We start from the raw sequence: 17,988 nt of genomic DNA on the forward strand, positions 1-17,988 counted from the left end.
AAATGACATACAGGAGCTGAAACAATTAATTCAGAATGTATGAACAGACATGGAAAACCTCATCAAAAACCAAATCAATGAACTGAGGGAGGATATAAAGAAGGCAAGGAAAGAACAAAAAGAAGAAACCAAAAGTCTGAAAAAACAAATCACAGAACTTATGGGAATGAAAGACACAGTAGAAGAGATGAAAAAAAACAATGGAAACCTACAATGGTAGATTTTGAGAGACAGAACATAGGATTTCTAAACTGGAGGACGGAACATCTGAAATCCAACAAGAAACAGAAACCGTAGGAAAAAAAAACGGAAAAATATGAGCAGGGACTCAGGGAATCGAAAGACAATATGAAACGCACGAATATACGTGTTGTGGGTGTCCCAGAAGGAGAAGAGAAGGGGAAAGGAGGAGAAAAACTAATGGAGGAAATTATCACTGAAAATTTCCCAACTCTTATGAAAGACTTAAAATTACCGATCCAAGAAGTGCAGCGTACCCCAAAGAGAATAGATCCAAATAGACATACTCCAAGACATTTAATAATCAGAGAATGTCGGAGGTCAAAGATTAAGAGAGGATCTTGAAAGCAGCAAGAGAAAAACAATCCATCACATACAAGGGAAGCCCAATAAGACTATACGCAGATCTCTCAGCAGGAACCAGGGAGGCGAGAAGACAGTGGGATAATATATTTAAATTATTAAAAGAGAAAAACTGCCAACCAAGAATTCTATATCCAGCAAAACTGTCCTTCAAAAAAATGAGAGAGAAATTAAAACATTTTCAGACAAAAAATCACTGAGAGAATTTGTGACCAAGAGACCAGCTCTGCAAGAAATACTAAAGGGAATGCTAGAGACAGATACGAAGACAGAAGAGAGAGGTGTGGAGAAGAGTGTAGAAAGGAAGACTATGAGTAAAGGTAAAAAGAAGGAACATTAGATATGACATATAAAATCCAGAAGGCAAAATAGTACAAGAAAGTACTACGCATGCAGTAATAACACTGAATGTTAATGGATTAAACTCTTCAATCAAAAGACATAGTCTGGCAGAATGCATTAAAAAACAGGACCCATCTATATGCTGTCTCTACTCAAAGGACACGAGGCCAAGGACACAAATGGACATTTACACACCAATGTTTACAGCAGCATTATTAACAATTACCAAGAGATGGAAACAGCCAAAATGTCCATTGACAGACAGTTGGCAAAACAAATTGTGACATTTACATAAGATGGAATATTATGCAGCTGTAAGACAGAATAAAGTTATGAAGTATGTGACAACATGAATGGACCTTAAGGACATTATGCTGAGTGTGATTAGCCAGAAACAAAAGGACAAATACTGTATGGTCTCACTGATATGAACTGACATTAGTGAACAAACTTGGAATATTTCCTTGGTAACAGAGACCATCAGGAGATACAAATAGGGTGAGATATTGGGTAATTGGAGCTGAAGGGATACAGATTGTGCAACAGGACTGAATAGAAAGACTCAGAAATGGACAGCACAATATTACCTAACTGTAATGTAATTATGTTAAAACACGGAATGAAGCTGCATATGAGAATGACAGAGGGAGGAGGGCTGGGGCATAAATGAAATCACAAAGAAAGATAGATGATAAAGATCGAGATGGTGTAATCTAGGAATGCCTAGAGTGTATAATGATAGTGACTAAATGTACAAATTTAAAAAATGTTTTTGCATGAGGAAGAACAAAAGAATGTCATTACTGCAGTGTGCTGAAAACAGATGGTAATTAATATTTTAAAATTTCAACTAATGTGTGAGACTAAAGCAAAAAATGTTTATTTGGTACAAATCTATACTTTGACTAGTGCATCTCCTAATATAACTTATGTAGATAGTTGATTGAACACCTTAAGTACATGGAACTTTGTATAGGACATGAGATTTTGTTGATTTGTCCGGGTGATGCCCTGATGAATCCCAGAGTGATCTGATCAGTGAGTGGAAAAGTATTTGCAAAGTCCCCTCCGGGGAATGGTGAGAACAGGGGAAAATTCAACTTCCCCAAATTGAATTCTTGATATTCTCACAAGCAGTGTGGACAACCAAAGCTATAGGCTGAGCCCCCAGTCTTGGGGTTTGTTCATATGAAACTTAACCCCACAGGGGATAGGTCAAGCCTACTTAAAATTAAGCCTAAGAGTCACCCCCAAGAGAACCTCTTTTGTTGCTCAGATGTGGCCTCTCTCTCCAGCCAACAGAGCAAGCAGACTCACCACCCTCCCCCTGTCTACATGGGACATGACTCCCAGGGGTGTGGATCTTCCTGGCAGCGTGGGACAGAAATCCCAGAATGAGCTGAGATTCAGCATCAAGGGATTGAGAAAAACTCTAGAATGAGCTGAGACCCAGCATCAAGGGATTGAGAAAACCTTCTTGACCAAAAAGGGGAAGAGTGAAATGAGACAAAGTGTCAATGGCTGAGAGATTCCAAACAGAGTCGAGAGGTTATCCTGGAGGTTATTCTTACGCATGAAGCAGATATCACCTTGTTATCCAAGATGTAATGGAGAGGGTGGAGGGAACTGCCTGAAAATGTAGAGCTGTGTTCCAGTAGCCATGTTTCTTGATTATGATTGTATAATGATACAGCTTTCACAATGTGACTGTGTGATTGTGTGAAAACCTTATGTCTGATGCTCCTTTTATCTACCTTGTCAACAGATGTGAGGAACATATGGAATAAAAATAAATAATAGGGGGAACAAATGTTAAAATAGATTTAGTTTGAAATGCTAGTGATCAATGAAAGGGATCAGTAAAGAGTATGGCCTGTAAAATTTTTTTTTTCTGTTTGTTATACTTTTCTGTTGTCTTTTTATTTATTTTTCTGAATTGATGCTAATGTTCTGGGAAATGATCATGATGATGATATGCAACTATGTGATGATATTTGAATTGCTGAGTGTATGTGTTGGGAATGTTTGTGTTTCTTGTAATTTTTTTTAATTAATAAAAAATTAAAAAAAAAATCTTTGCATTCAATCACTTAAAAAAAAATGCCTTTGGATGCTGAATTTATCAACAAAATAGGAGACACATTTTCCTACCCAAGTCATGCAAGCACATTTTGAAGTATTAGCTATAATTTTATCAAAATGATAAAATGGCTTTTAAGAATCTGAGAAACGTAAAAAAGATATTGAGTTAGACAATGAAATATTGTATTTTACTTAAAGCTATGTAAGTATTGCTGAATTTTTTACTATGTCTAATTATCTTTCTGCTCTTTCCCTCTTTTTGGTAAATAAATCTACTTATGTAATTTTTCCTTTGCAACTGCCCATTTCCTTTTTTCTGGGGGAGTTGCATTTCTCCCCATTCCCCAAAGGGGGCTTTGCAAGTACTTTTTCACTCACTGATCGAATCACTCTGGGATTCATCGTGCCCATTTCCTTTTAACCCTTTAAACCTGGCTTAAGATTACCTCCCTAATCACAGACACTTTTCACAAAATAATTTCATTCTTAGTACTAACAGCCCAAGAGAAAAGGTAAAAGTCCAAGATCAATTCTTCCACAAATTTCACAGGTAAGAAACTGTTTCAGTTTTGTTGGAGAGAACAACCAGAATTAATTTTGGGGGTGGGCGTTGTAAGATAACTGCAGCGATTTTCTTATGTATCAAGAATCAGGAAAAGCATTTTTAATAGAAAGAGAAATTCAAATGGCAACATTTGAGTGTTTATATTTCAGGTAATGGATTCAGTGATAATAGATTAATCCCTATATTATCACACCTGCATTTACTCAAAAAATTAGTTGGAGTAGAATCTATAACCATCACCAAGATTACATGACCTTTCATAATCTTTTAAGATGTCACTGCTGTTTTTCAACATTCCAGCCTGCTTCCAAGGGTGCCACTTCGGCAACTTTTAACAGACATCAAATACATGGATAAGACTTTTCAAATACTTAGAAACACTCTGATAGGAAACAGAGTGAACTTTCTCCCACAGACTGGGGAAGAAAAGGAGGAGATAGGGAAAAACTCTCACAATTGATAAGGGAATTTAAAAAGCTTTTTAAAGATGTTACTCTGGTTCATCTGAGTAGTTATAGGGACAATTTTGATTTTGATAGTAAGTCATTATTTATTCTTTTAATAACTTTGAAATATTTACATACCATGAAATTCACTTGTTAATACAATTCAGTGATTTTTAGTATGTTCAGAGTTATGCAACCAACACCACTAATTTTAGAGCATTTTTACCGCCCCAAAATGAAATCCCATACACATCAGCCGTCACTTCCCATTCATCCTTTCCCCCTAACCCCAGGCAACCATGAATCTGCTTTCTGTCTTTATGAATTTGCCTATTTTGGATACTTCATGTAAATGGAATAATATACTGTGTGGTCTTTTGTAACTGGCTTCTTTTACTTAGCCTAATGTTTCCAAGATTCATCCACATTGTAGCATGCATGTATCAGTACATCATTCCTTCTTATTGCCAAATAATATTCCACTGTATGGAACACATGTTTGTCCACACATCAGTAGATGGACATCCGGGCTGAGCATCAGGTTGCACCCTTGCTCTGTATTGCTGTACTGACTTCAGCTGCTTCATGTTTGCAATGTCATTCAAACTAAACTATCTATGGCCAATTAGATATTCAAATTGATAAGGATAAAGATGAAAGAAGCATGACGTTGATTTTTATAAAAACTAAAATTCAATTTGAAGTCAACCGTGTTTGTTTAGGCTTTAAATGAAAATATTTTTTGTTCTCAGGAAAAAGGTACCAGCTGCCAAACAAACTGATCTGAACAGAGAAAACATTCTGAACAGTTAACATTTTTTCTGCCTAACGTGAAACCCACACACTCTTCACTCCTGAAGCTCCGAGTAATTTCAGCTTTCATGAATTCTAAGGAAGTTGCAATCAGTGAGCTGTCCAGTCACAGAGCAGAAAACCTAGTTCTCAATTCAGAGTTCTTTCTACTGTGTCATGTCCTTTCCCTAGATCTTAGGCAAAAACTTTGTCTTCTATCCCACACTTAACTCCAGTGATGCCAAGCATGTCAGTCAGCACTCATTCTAGTTATTAATAAAATTTAACTGAATATTTCCTTTATATTTCAGACTTCATGGATGAAAATAGCTCCCTACCCCCACCTTCATTCAGGAGTCCTATTTGCTGTGCACAAAGAAATGCTGCAATACCCGACATGTCTTAGGAAGTCCTGGTGTCAGAGATGGAAGCCTGACCATCTCGCACAGCAACAGGTTAAGAAATAAGCCAGCTGCCCTGTTAATGCTCTTTGCCTGGCCCTTTCAGGGTTCCTTTAAGGCACGGTCCTCAAACATGAACATACAACACAAATCACCTGGAGAGCTTCTTAGACGTTTTCTGGGCCCCAGGCCCTGAGACCCCTATGCAGAAGGCTGAGATGGGACCCTGAAATTCACATTTTGAACCAGCTTACAGGTGATGCTTATGCTGCTGGTCTGAGGACCACACTTTGAGAACCAGTATTCTCAGGAACTAGACAATTGCCCTGGAAGTGCAAAAAGCAACAACTCCTTTTGGCAAGATTAATATATTTACTGCTAATATTTATAATCCATGATATGAAATGAAAGTATCTTTACCAAATTTCCATTCACTAGTATGAGAGCAGAGTAATAGATTTTTCTTAATGAAACTCCATACCACAAAAGATGGATCCATATTTGAGTCCTCTCTGGATGTTGAGCTCCTTCTTATCTTTGAGAAAGATAAAAATCACTTCTTCTATGAGCATTACTCCAGCTATTGAAATGGTAATATCATTAGTAGTGTGATGACTGGACACGAACACACCGGTCATTTTTCACAATTGCTGGCTGGCAAATAACCAACCTCAGTAAACCCTTACCATTACTTTAGATGGACACAGGAATTCAGGAATGCCCTAAAGGCAAGTGGATAACAACGGCTAATACTTAAAAGACAGCTTCGTTTCTATTATATAGAATCTGTCTTACTTAAATGTTTCAAGATGCTCTCAGTAACAACTGTTTCATATAAACAATAAAATTTTATAAAAGCAGTTGCAAGTTAAAACCTAACTGCTACATCTTCCACTGTTATTATTGTTTCCAGTAAGTATATGGTTAGAAGTGTCCAACATTTTTTCAAGAAAGATAGCACAGAAACTACCCTGGTGTTCACTACTCTTTTAAGGTGTAACTAAGAAGGTATTGCTAAAAGAAGGTACTTATTAGACAGAATAAAGTTCACATGTATTTGTTAGAGAATAAAAGGATATTAATCTGGTCTGTACCTGGCAGAGAGATCATCACCACGTGTCAATGAGTGGGAAAGCAATGGTTCTTCTCTAAAGCCCTATGACCCACAGTGGTAACCAGGTTGAAAGTGAGAAATGCCACAGATACACATTTGAAAACTAGCTCTTAGCAGACTTTTGAGGTCTTACTGATCTTTAGAGAAGGTGAGGAGAACAGTCTCAAGACACCTGAGAAAGAAAATAAACTTAGGGTACATCTGCAAACCAGTAAATAAGGATTCATAATATTGCTATTCCTTACTGTCAAACACCTCGTATCACAAATTTAAAAAAGACCTAGTCATCATTTTACATTGCCTTCTCTTTTGGGGTTAAAAAAGAAACAGAGTAACAGTAAAGAGTTTCTGCCTTGTTAGGTTTAGGAAAATTTCAGATGCCAAAGACTTAACTATAATAAAAATGGTCAGTCAGTTAAGTAAAATTTCAGCACATCATTGTATTTTGTCTTTAGCAGACAAAGACAGATAGGTAGGATAGATCCAAGGCTCACATTCTGATAAACTGGTTTTCATATAATTATACAATACTCAGGATATAAACTCATCCTTTACTGCCTAAATAACAAGAATAATAAAATCATCAAATGTTAAAGCTGACAGTCTACTTCTCACAAGATCTGATAAACGCTCCATAGCACCCACTAAGCTTAAAGTGCTAACCCACAATTTCTAATTATTCCTATAACTTTCCTGGGACTCATGAATGGGCAAGTCATGCTAATCCTGGAACTAGGAAGACTTTAAAATCACCAAAGGGGGACTGGCCAACGTGAGGTGCTCAGATCTTCCAGTGCCCATCATCAAGCTCCAGACATTCAATTCCTCGTCAGTGATCGTTCCCCAAGAGAAAGTTAAACTGTGTAGAAAAATTCAAGCTTGGCTAAGTAGGTAATGCTGACAGTTAATGAGATGACTAAATTGTCTATAGTTTGGAACTGTCAAGAAACTATATTAACCCACCACAATTTAGTGCCTCAGGCCAGGTCCTGATCTCTCTGGATTAAAACAACCCTGTCCCCTCACCCCAATTCCTTCTGGTCCTGGGTAGAGGTGTGTATACATTGGTTTGCATTTGCCCAGATGCTAATTAGTAATGAAAACTACAGAGGTCAAGGTCAGGCGAATTGCTTTATTATAAACCAAACAACCGTAACCAGAGCTCTCAGTTCAGTTTAAGTACAGTCCTTATTCACATTTTGGAAATGTGAGTATAAATTTTAACTTAAAAATACAGACCTTGAATACAGTCACTGGCTCAAATTTTGACTGCAGAAAGAGGGATTACCTAAATCCCATACATTTTTTTTTTTTTTTTTTTTTAAAGGAAAGACAGAGAGAAGGAAGGAAGGATAGAAGGAAGGAAGGAAGGAAGAAAGGGAAACATCTTTAAACATTTTCTTGTTTTATTGTATTCTGTTTCTCCGTTTTTGTTACATGGGCTGGGGCCGGGAATCGAACCGAGGTCCTCCGGCATAGCAGGCAAGCACTTTGCCCGCTGAGCCACCGCGGCCCGCCCCATACATTTTTGTGACAAGTTTTTTGCTATGAAGCATTTCTGATTATATTCACAAGAAAATTATAAATTCCTCATAATTTAGCTTTTCCAGAACATGTGTATATTTGACTATGACATTTAAAGCACAAAAAACCCAAACATTTTATTTATCACTTAGGGGATGGAGTCTGTCAAATATCTTAAAGAAGAAATGGAGCTGGGGTACCAGTCCATTGCTAGGGTCCCCCTACTCCTGATATCCTCATGATGCTGTGGGGGAGATACCCACCTCATCTGACAGAGAATACAATATTGCTCTAAAGAGTTTAATTATGAAAGTAATACTATATATCCCTCACCTCCTTTTCCAACCTGCTCACCCATCAGTTAATGAGATGTACTCAGTACTCTCATGCTAAGCTTAGAATGCAAACGCTAAATTCAAAATAAGTAACATCTTCTAACAGGGCAGAGTATAACATGACAGCTGATTCTCTGGATTTCCTAACAGGGATCCTTGTATGTTTCAGGCATCTAAATTTTAATGTCACATATATGTATACCTTATAAGGTAGAACAATTAAAATAGCGATGAGGCACAGCCATTTCACAGTGTGGCTCTAAATGGGTACTGGCTGGTAAGAGTTACAGTTATCCTAGTCTGACTATATTCTTTTAATGGGTGAGGAAACTGAGGTCCAGAAAGGTTAAGTGATGTTCTCACCTTCTGATAATCAGCTACTAAAATTATCTATATTTGCATAGCTCTTGAATTTTATTTCTAAAGTTGTATCTTTAAATACAAGTCAATGATTTTAAACCTTCAAATTGAAAACCCTGTACCTCTAAATTTTAGGGGTGAAAATTATGTAAAATTATACATACATGAAAAAAGAAGAGTCCAGGTCGATTAATATCCATCCCATAGTTTCAAGAATATGTAATGAAATCCCAAATCTTTCTAAACAGCTCACAGCAGCTTCCTCTGCCCTTTGAAAAAAAAGCCACTTCCTGTCCCCAAACCCACTCCCTGTCCTATCAAGGCTGCTTAATATATGAAAAGCAGACAAACCAGTCCTGTTTGTACCCATTATAAGCAGAGGAAAGCATGACCTTAGAGCTAGAAAGGAACTTACTGAACACCCACCACATTAAAAGAGGGTCAATGCCCTCTGTTTTAAAACCAGGTTGGGAGTAGTCTGTGCTGAGCCCTCTCCACTGTTCATGGACTGAGGCCTTGCTTCTGCAGCACAGAAAGACCACCTCCTATAGGTCTGACAAAGCGAAATCAGTGTCACTCTCACCCAATTCCCACGCCTGTGCTACAGAATAACACTACCGAGCCTTTTCCTACCTGCTAGTAGCATGTAAAAATAATGTTCCTAATACCTACTAGTTGTTAATTTTTAAGATTCCTTTTTTGGGGGGTGGGGGGTGGGAGGGTGAGTGCCTGTAAGTCGGAAGAAACTTCTACACAGGGGATGACATATACTGTGTGTAAGTTTATATGAGAACTAAGAATGTTTTAGACACCACTTTACAGGAAAGGGAAAGAATCAAAGAACAATGCCTTCTGCAAAAGGAACTCCTTCTATTACATCCTTCTTCTCTCCCCATTCCAGAGCAGGAAAAATAATAAATTATCTTTCAAGGTTACTTTCTCTTTATCTAGTAAACTTATGAATTCTTGGTTCTGTAACATGTAATTTCGGTTTTACTACATGTGTCATACATACTTCAGCATCAATTTAGTTTGCTGAAATGTGACGTTGATTATATTCACAAGCTTAGAATCCCATAAAAACCAAAGGAAGGGAGGACACGGCCAAGATGGCTAAAACATGGTACAACGGGTTATAATTCTAGGGTGACTAAACATAGGAAATGAAAGGCCTATAGACTAAAATCATTGCCCATCTGGGATGTATTATTTTCTTTATAAATTTAGAAGTCTGTAACGTTTTCCTTTTCCATCTAGTGGCAGAAAAGCCTATGAAACCATGTAAATCAAACAACACAATATCTTTGCTGGCCTGTTGTTTCAGGGAAGGTGTGGATATATAAAATGAATCATACTTAAACCTTCTGCCATTTCTAAAATAAATCTTTCTCACTAGTAAAGAACATATGTAGAAAAATTTTATTTGAACTCATCCAAGAAGTTTCTTATTTTTGCCATCTATCAAAACAAGAATTAGAGAGTAAGACCTCAATAGTTTTATATTTTAAAAATCCAAATAAAATCATAGAGCATACAAAATTTACTTGAATAATTAAAACAACAACAGTAACAACAACAAAAAGCAAACCTCTTCAATTTATACTTTGCCATAACCAAACAGGTTACATCTGGAGTGGGATTATAATTATGAACATAATTACTTGATAGGGAGCAAGACAAGAGAGTGTGTGCACTTCACGATTTTGTTATCCACTCAAAAACCCACAGCTAAGGGTAGGTATTTCCTACAAGTCCCACCTCTCCCGCCATTACTCCCTTCACCCTCCCTCACCTCTACCCAGCACGGAAATTGTTGTCTCTTTGGGCAGGCAAGGGCACAGTTCTAAATCAAGCTTTTTTCATTTCGTATTTTTGTCATAGCTGTTTTTCCATATGTCTTGTACTCTGTAAGTATCTCTCAGAATGGCTGCCTAGATCCCCCTCAGTAGTGTCCATACTTTATTCTGCTCATTTCCAATTTTCAATTCTGAGAAAGTTATTGACTTGTTACCAACTGGGTCATAGTATCCTTCTTCTCCACCAAAAATAATAATAATCATCATCTTGAGAATACAGAGTTAACAGTGGAACTAGCCAGAACAGTTAGTTCTGTGTGTTTCCAAGTCAACTACAATTTTGATTCAGACATTAAAGGGCTCCCAAGAAACTGCTGTTCAATCCAAGGATCTCTGGAGTGCTCCCACCAGGAGACACAAGGGGTGGAAGGAAGGTTTCCCTTTTCATTTTCACTGGGGGCCTCCCATCCTAAGACTCAGACATTTAGCGATCTGGAAAAGTGACAGCATCTTTCCCTTTCCACCCCATTTCATGCTTTCAAAAAACAAACTTTTTATTATGGAAATTGAGACAGTCAAGAAGTGGAATAGTACAATGAATCTCCACATACTCATCACCCAACCATTAACTTCCTATCATTCTTGCTTCATCTACTTTTCTACAATTTTATTTAATTTATAGGCATGTTTTTAAGGTTATCGTGTTATTTCACCTATAAAAACTTCAGTATGTAGCTCAAAGGATTTTAAAATGTATATTCAGAACCCAACTATCTTATTTCACAATCCCACTATCATATCCAACAAAATTAATAATTTCTTAATATTTAAAATCCCATCGATATTCAATGTCTCATTACCTCAAAAATATCTTTATGCAGTTGATTTGCTCAAATCATATAATGCATTTTCAGCCTTGTTATCACAATATTTTTCTACATTGCCCTGTTTCTGCCAGCTTAATAAAAAGTTTCCCCAAAACCTACTCTCCCCTCTTAACCCCACAAAACAGGGTATCACTGAAATAGCAATGTATTAGGTAAGCAAATACTTGAACAAACAAGAAGCAATATATCCTCAGTTACATAACCAAGGCAATGAGAGATCTTAATGAGAATAAATTTTAAAATGATTACAATCTAATGTTCTTAAGTTCTAAGCATCTGAGCAATTTATAGTTCAATTTTCTCTCTAATAATATAAGGAACAAGGTTGTAAGGTGTATTTCACAAGAAACTTACATACGAAGTAATAGCATAATAGGCAAAATATTATTTAAAAATAAATTTTCTTGAACCTCAATGTCTGAGAAATGATGGAAAACTCTAGCTGCATATGGCCAATGATAAAATGCTTATTATTCAATATTTGAAAACTAGTTCTTGGAAAATACCATCTTGGTTTACTGCCCAAACTCAGGAGTGATTTATCAAAAACATCACACTGTACTCACTCTTAAGTCACTGTGCCCCCTGATTTTAACTATACTTCCAACAGAGTTAGTGAAGAAATAAAACTAACCCTAACTCCTGACAAAGTCTGAATGAAAATTCACAGGAGCACTCATTACCATTACATTACTTTATTTTAGATATATTGATTTGTCTTCTCCTCCATAATGCAATTTTCTTGAAAGCAGGTGTTTTTCCCGTTTTGATTATCAATGTATCCCCAGGATCTTCAATCGTGGCACATAATAGGTGCTTTGTTTGTTGAATGAATGAATGAATTTTATGGTGGGCTGTGGGCAGTGCTCACTGTGGGTGCAAAAGGACAAAAAGGTAAAATCTGTTTATTCTATTATTTCTTAGACAGTTTAAGTTAGAAAAAAAAGAAAGACCATTGTGAGATGCTAAATCTATGAATCAGATTAGGATTTAATAGCGACAAGTAGAATTTTTCTCTGTTTACTCTCTTTTTGGTGATGATAGATAAGAGAGGAGCTGGGACAGCCAGTCTTATCCAGCACCAGGCCCAGGACTGAGTGCTCTGCACACACTGCCCCACTAGTCTCACCTCCACCTCCAGGATCTCAGAGGCAGGTACTCTTATCTTGCTTTACAGATGAGGAAGTAGGGCACAGGATGCTTAAGACATTTCCCCAAGACTGTGTTACTAAGAGGAAAGTATTTATCCCTAATTGGCCATCTTCCTATTTGCCAATAAAGCAAGAATTTTAAGTTATTCTAAGAAGCAAATACTGATGTTATTTTCTTAAACCACCTTGCCTCTTGCTTTCCATCCAGAAAATCAGACTGGCATAAACAAGTATCCAAAATTGTCACACAAAAAAGAAGTTTTACAAAGTAAAATAAAGCAAAACAAGGAGTAGACAGTGATGGGAACTCTATTTTAGGTAGGAAGTCTAGGGATTAAATTATAAAATCATCTACAGTCAGAACTTCAGTAAAGATGCATATATAGACTTAGCAGGACAAAAATGTTTAAATTATCAATGATATGAATAAGCGATCTTTATATATCATTCTTTTTCCAACTCAAATATCTGGTACAAATTGCTTTCTTTCAGCATATGCCAGAAATCTGTCATTAGACAATGACTGAGCAAGTGTGACACAAGATACTACCACTTTCTCTATAGAAACAAAGAGCCATCCGAACGTCAGCCTTGTTTAAAATAACACCTCAGCACCAACAATGCTTGCTCCCTGGTGACAGTTTTTACCATAGACCTTCAGGATCACAGCTTATGATACACTTATCACTGGCTAACAAAACAGATCCTTTGTTCATTGAGGACAATTTTTTAAAAACTAGAACAAATGGGGTGGATCTGCTTCCAAATAGTATTAGTCTAGTCATGACAGGTATATATATAAAACATACATAAGGTCATAGTAAACATTTAACAATAATTACTTTTATCTAAAGCAGGGACTGGCAAATTTTTTTCTGAAAAAGGGCCAGATAGTAAATTTTTATTATTCAGGACAACAATAAAAGAGGCCACTGTGAAAGGAATGAGAGCAAAGAAAAGAGGAAAGAGGTATGGAATTTCTTTATTTCCAATAGTTTAAGAGGGCACATTTAGCTTCTTTTTCTCCTTTATAACAAAGCACTCCCAAAAACAACAACAAAAAAAAGGCACCCAAATTTCCAAAAATGTGAAAAAACACTGGTCACTATCAAATTAAGCTCTACAGCTGGACTCTCTGGAGAGAGAAGTTCAAATGAGGAAAGTCTTCAATCTTAGCTGGACTTCTTTCTGGAGTTGATACCCACCCAGCTGTCTCCTTGTACTCACCCCTGCCCCAGCCATGTTTCAAATACGAATAAATGGTACCCATGGCCTTTACTCAGAAAGGGCGACTGCATATTCACTCCCCAAGCCTGTGAAGGGACAACCTGGCACCACACTAGGCTCCCTCATGGATTGTTAACACAGCTTCAATCCAGTCAAAGATAAATAATCCTTTTTTTTTTTTCTAAACTGCTTTTTACCCCTATTAAGTCAGCTTATTTAAAACAGAGGTACCATGCTCACTTCGGCAGCATGTATTCTAAAACTGGAACAATAGAGAGAAGATTAGCACGACCCCTGCACAAGGATGACACACAAATTCATGAAGCGTCCCATACATAAAAGAAAAAGAAAAAAGAAAACAGAGGTACCATAAAGGTGTGGATTCAGTAGCATTAGGAGGGGCCCAGAGATTTTTAGCCAAATCCCTGGATAATATGCACACCAATTAAGAACACCACACTAAACTAATTCTAATTTTAACTTTGTGTGTATGCTGTGGTGCATATACACTCGGGAGAAACATGGGGAGGTACTAGATTATTTTAATTTATTTGCATTTAAACACACTAGTTTAAGGTGTCTGGTATTTGTATATACTGGGGATGGTGGTTATAGTTACAAAAGTAGACGAGGATTTCTTTCACCAAGCAGTCACTTTTATTAACAGCATGCACAAAACCAAATTCTTCCCTTCTTATCTCAATGAGACACCACCACCTATTTACCCTGGCATACAAGCCAGTCCTCTCCCTCTGCCCAGAAAGCTCAGATACATCACTTCTCTTGGACCATCTTGGTCCACACTATTGCCATCTCCTGACTAGAACGAGTCCAGTTCATCACAATCACAACTGCCACCACTCAAGGAGTCTCGTGTCATAGCTACAGTCAAGTTTTGAAAAGGCAAATCTGATCACATTATCTTCCTCCAGTCCAAACCCTGTGCTGCTTCCCACAGCACATGCACCACCTTAGGCACACTTCCCAGAATTGCAGTTTTACATTCATTTCTATGATTGTTACCCTGCACCCCTCACCACACCACATGATGATTTATGTGTTTGCTCACCTCTGTAGCCTCAATACCGGGCACAGTGACCGGCACACAGCAGGTGCTCAGAGGATGCCTGCTCTAGTAATGGACAGAAGTGCACAGAGGGCCGCTGTGCCTTACACTTGACGATGGCAAATGGCTACAATCCTTGCCAGCATTTCTTACCACCTGGCAAAATCTCAGCTACCTAATTCACCATCTGCTCATGGTGAAGGAGGAGAGGTGTACAGAAAAGAGACCCCAGGTGTCCTCCCCAACTGCAGAGAGATGGAAAATGTAAGTTCTGTCCCTGTTAAAATGTTTACTTGTAGTCAATTAAATTTTTCATCGGAGAAAGGTTATGTATTCCTACTGAGGCAAGGTAATCTCAGAAAATGTTATCTTAAAAATTCTGCACAAGGTAAAATTTAACATACTGTTTCAGTGTTTTCCTAATAAAAAGGTAAATCTACTTTTTGCATTAAAAACTTCTGTAACACCTAAGAAATGACCAGCTAAGACATCTGCTTGTGCCACTTGGAGGAGGTTCAGCTTATCGAGCTTTCATTGCGTTGAGAGTTCATGGGACCTTCAACTCCTTTTTCATTCCTAAATTGACCATAGTGGTTTTCCTTTCTAACTTCCATTGCCTTCTTTCTATAATGATGAAGAAGAAAAATGTGGGGAAAAGGAAGGAAGAAGTGCAACACATCACTATTAACCTGAAAGGTACTTCCTGAACCAACTCCCCACGTACCAACTGCTCCCTTTTCCCCCCAGGTGAGAGGAACCCACAATTGTGGCCAGGCAGCATCCTAAGTCCTGGTGATGAGCTTTAGCAGAGGGTGGCACCGTGTCCCCATACCAGTTTCCATACGTGAGTAGAGCCCCTAAAGCAGCTGTGGGAAATCAGGCAACAGAACACAGCTGTTTCTTCCCTTGAACTGCCCTGGCTGATCAAAGACTCCAGCAAGATTCAGCTGAAATGCTACTTTTCAATAAAACCCTCCCCACTCCTCATCAGAGATTTTTCTTCTCACCTCTTTCCCTCTTTCATGCCACACAGTAGGTTTTCTAGCTCCTACTGCAGTATCTGCATGTGTATTAGCTTAGGCACTGGAGGACAAAGCTCCCTGAGAACAAGACTCCATCTCACCCATCTGTGCAGCTTACCCCATGCCTGCATATAATGACTGCTCTACAGATAACGTGCTGAATGAACGCTACATCTCCTTGATAAATGGTGATTTGAAGAGGAGTATTAGGAGAAAAAGAAGCAAATAAATAGCACCTCACTTATACCGTTCTATGAATGAACTCATCAACTAACTCAGTTTAGACAAATTAATAAAAACATTTTTTGCCCCACAGATGCAAGGGTTAACGGTTGCAATGGATCAGGTATTAGCCTAAAACCCTGACAATTCAGATGTACCCATCTGAATGTAAGGGGTGTTTGCCCCTCCACCCTGTTGTTAAGAATCAAATCATACTGAGGCCACCTAACAAAATTCTTAGTTTGGGCTGAAATAGACATGATAACCTTTCAATTAAAGGATACATCTAAAGAACATGTTGGTGATGTTTGAGATTTTACATTTGCTGAGGAAGGCAAGAGAAAAAAAGCATTAGATTCTCTAAAACAGTCTTAGTGGTCCCTTGAAGGCTACTCAACTCTTCTCAGTGGTCTGTGGGGTGGGCCTAACACAAAGTCACACAAAGAAAATCCCCAGAATGTTTATCTTACCAAGGCTCTCCCAGAAGAAAAACGGGCAGATAGGAACTTCCTACAGCAAACAGGTGTGGTTCATCTAAAAGTAGACCTCAAGAACGTCTGACAAGCATAAATTTAGATATTATACAAAATTACAGAATTTCTAGTTATTGGAACACTGATATACAAGGTAACAACTACTATCCTTCCTGAACAGTGCAAACACTATCTTCACATTGTAAGAACATTGTCCAAGTTTCTGATCCATCATAAAAGATCTTTAGGAATATGAAATCAAAACACACCTGCAACCAAAAAAATAAATGGCAGTTCATTCTGAAAATTTTTAAAAATAGGAATAAGAAACAGATTTGCTGTTTTCTAAGTGCCATTTTAAATAAAGCTAAGCTCTGCATCTTTTCTTTTAGTGAAATAAAGAAAATCACACTGGAAGTGGCACCTCTTGACTACTCTTCTGCATAAAGTGTTAACTGAGCTATGTCTGATTAGAGAAGTCAGTTTTACAACATTGGCATTATAAAGCCCAGATTTCACGTGTCACTTGTAAATTTGAAAAGAAAAGAATTATTTTGTATAGGAAAAAGATGTTCTGGATCCCAAATGAATCACCTTGAAGATAGAACAAGTAAAAATAATATTTACTTCTGTATCTATTAACATATCATTATAGTAATTTAATTTACTCTTAACGGTAAAATAAGACTTAATCAAGAACTCCTTTTACAGACTCTACAGTTTAATGGGAAGGAATAAAACCGACATTTAACCAGTTGTTGATTATAAAACCAACCTATTGCAATTCTGAGGGAACCCAGCCACATTTGTGATTCAAAATTCAATTTAAAATTTTAAGCCATCTCCCCAATGTCTAGTCGCCAGTTCACCTGTGTTAAAGCCAGGAGCATACACACAAGTTTCTAAGAAATGTCATTTGCAGTAAACCAGATTTATTCCCACAACTCAAAGGCTGTAACCCTCCAGGCCTGGCCAGCAATCTAACCCAGTACTAAACAATCAGATTCAAGGTGACAGGGGTGAAGGGCACAGGAGAACTTTAATCAGGTATTGTTTACCAGGAATGCATGACCTGCAAGAGTCTAAGGAACCTCCTTATCAAGCTCCACTGGCTACCTTCATCTGCAATTCAAGTCCATTACCTCTTCTAGAGATAGGAATTCTGCTGCTACCAGCAAATTCCCTGGTTAACAGTACGGGTTTCACAGGCCTGCTGTAAAATGAACCATAAGCTGACAGCCAGAAAAACAGCATCTCCTGGGCTAAAGGAAGAAGTCGGTTACATTTGGTTTCCACACTTAAATCCAAGTCGGTGCATGTCCTCTTGAAGCCACTTAGCGTCTTCCTACCATGTAGACAACTTTTCTTTTTAAGAAGTTGCAACAGAATACGCTTTTAGAACACACTATAAAGCAGTGTAATAGGGGCTTCTATTTGTTTTAAAAAGGACCATAGCTATGGGGACCGAGGGATGTCTCACACACACAAACTGTAGAAAGAAAAGTACCATGATGTTTTCTTGAAGAATTCCACAAGGTACCTAAATGACCAAGAGCAAGGCAATTCCCTATTCCCGTCCT

General features: G+C 37.7%; 1 protein-coding gene and 1 non-coding gene across 3 annotated transcripts in view; one reads left to right on the forward strand and one right to left on the reverse strand.

Annotated features, from left to right (window-relative positions):
• EZR (ezrin) overlaps nt 1-17,988 on the reverse strand; it is a 48,146-nt gene that overhangs the window by 28,914 nt on the left and 1,244 nt on the right. The gene's annotated exons all lie outside the window — the stretch shown is intronic.
• On the forward strand, nt 13,858-13,964 carry LOC143675240 (U6 spliceosomal RNA). The gene has a single exon (XR_013171481.1). It is a non-coding gene; the product is annotated as a U6 spliceosomal RNA (small nuclear RNA).

Source organism: Tamandua tetradactyla, chromosome 2 (assembly GCF_023851605.1).
Source record: "Tamandua tetradactyla isolate mTamTet1 chromosome 2, mTamTet1.pri, whole genome shotgun sequence".
Lineage (NCBI taxonomy): Eukaryota > Metazoa > Chordata > Mammalia > Pilosa > Myrmecophagidae > Tamandua > Tamandua tetradactyla.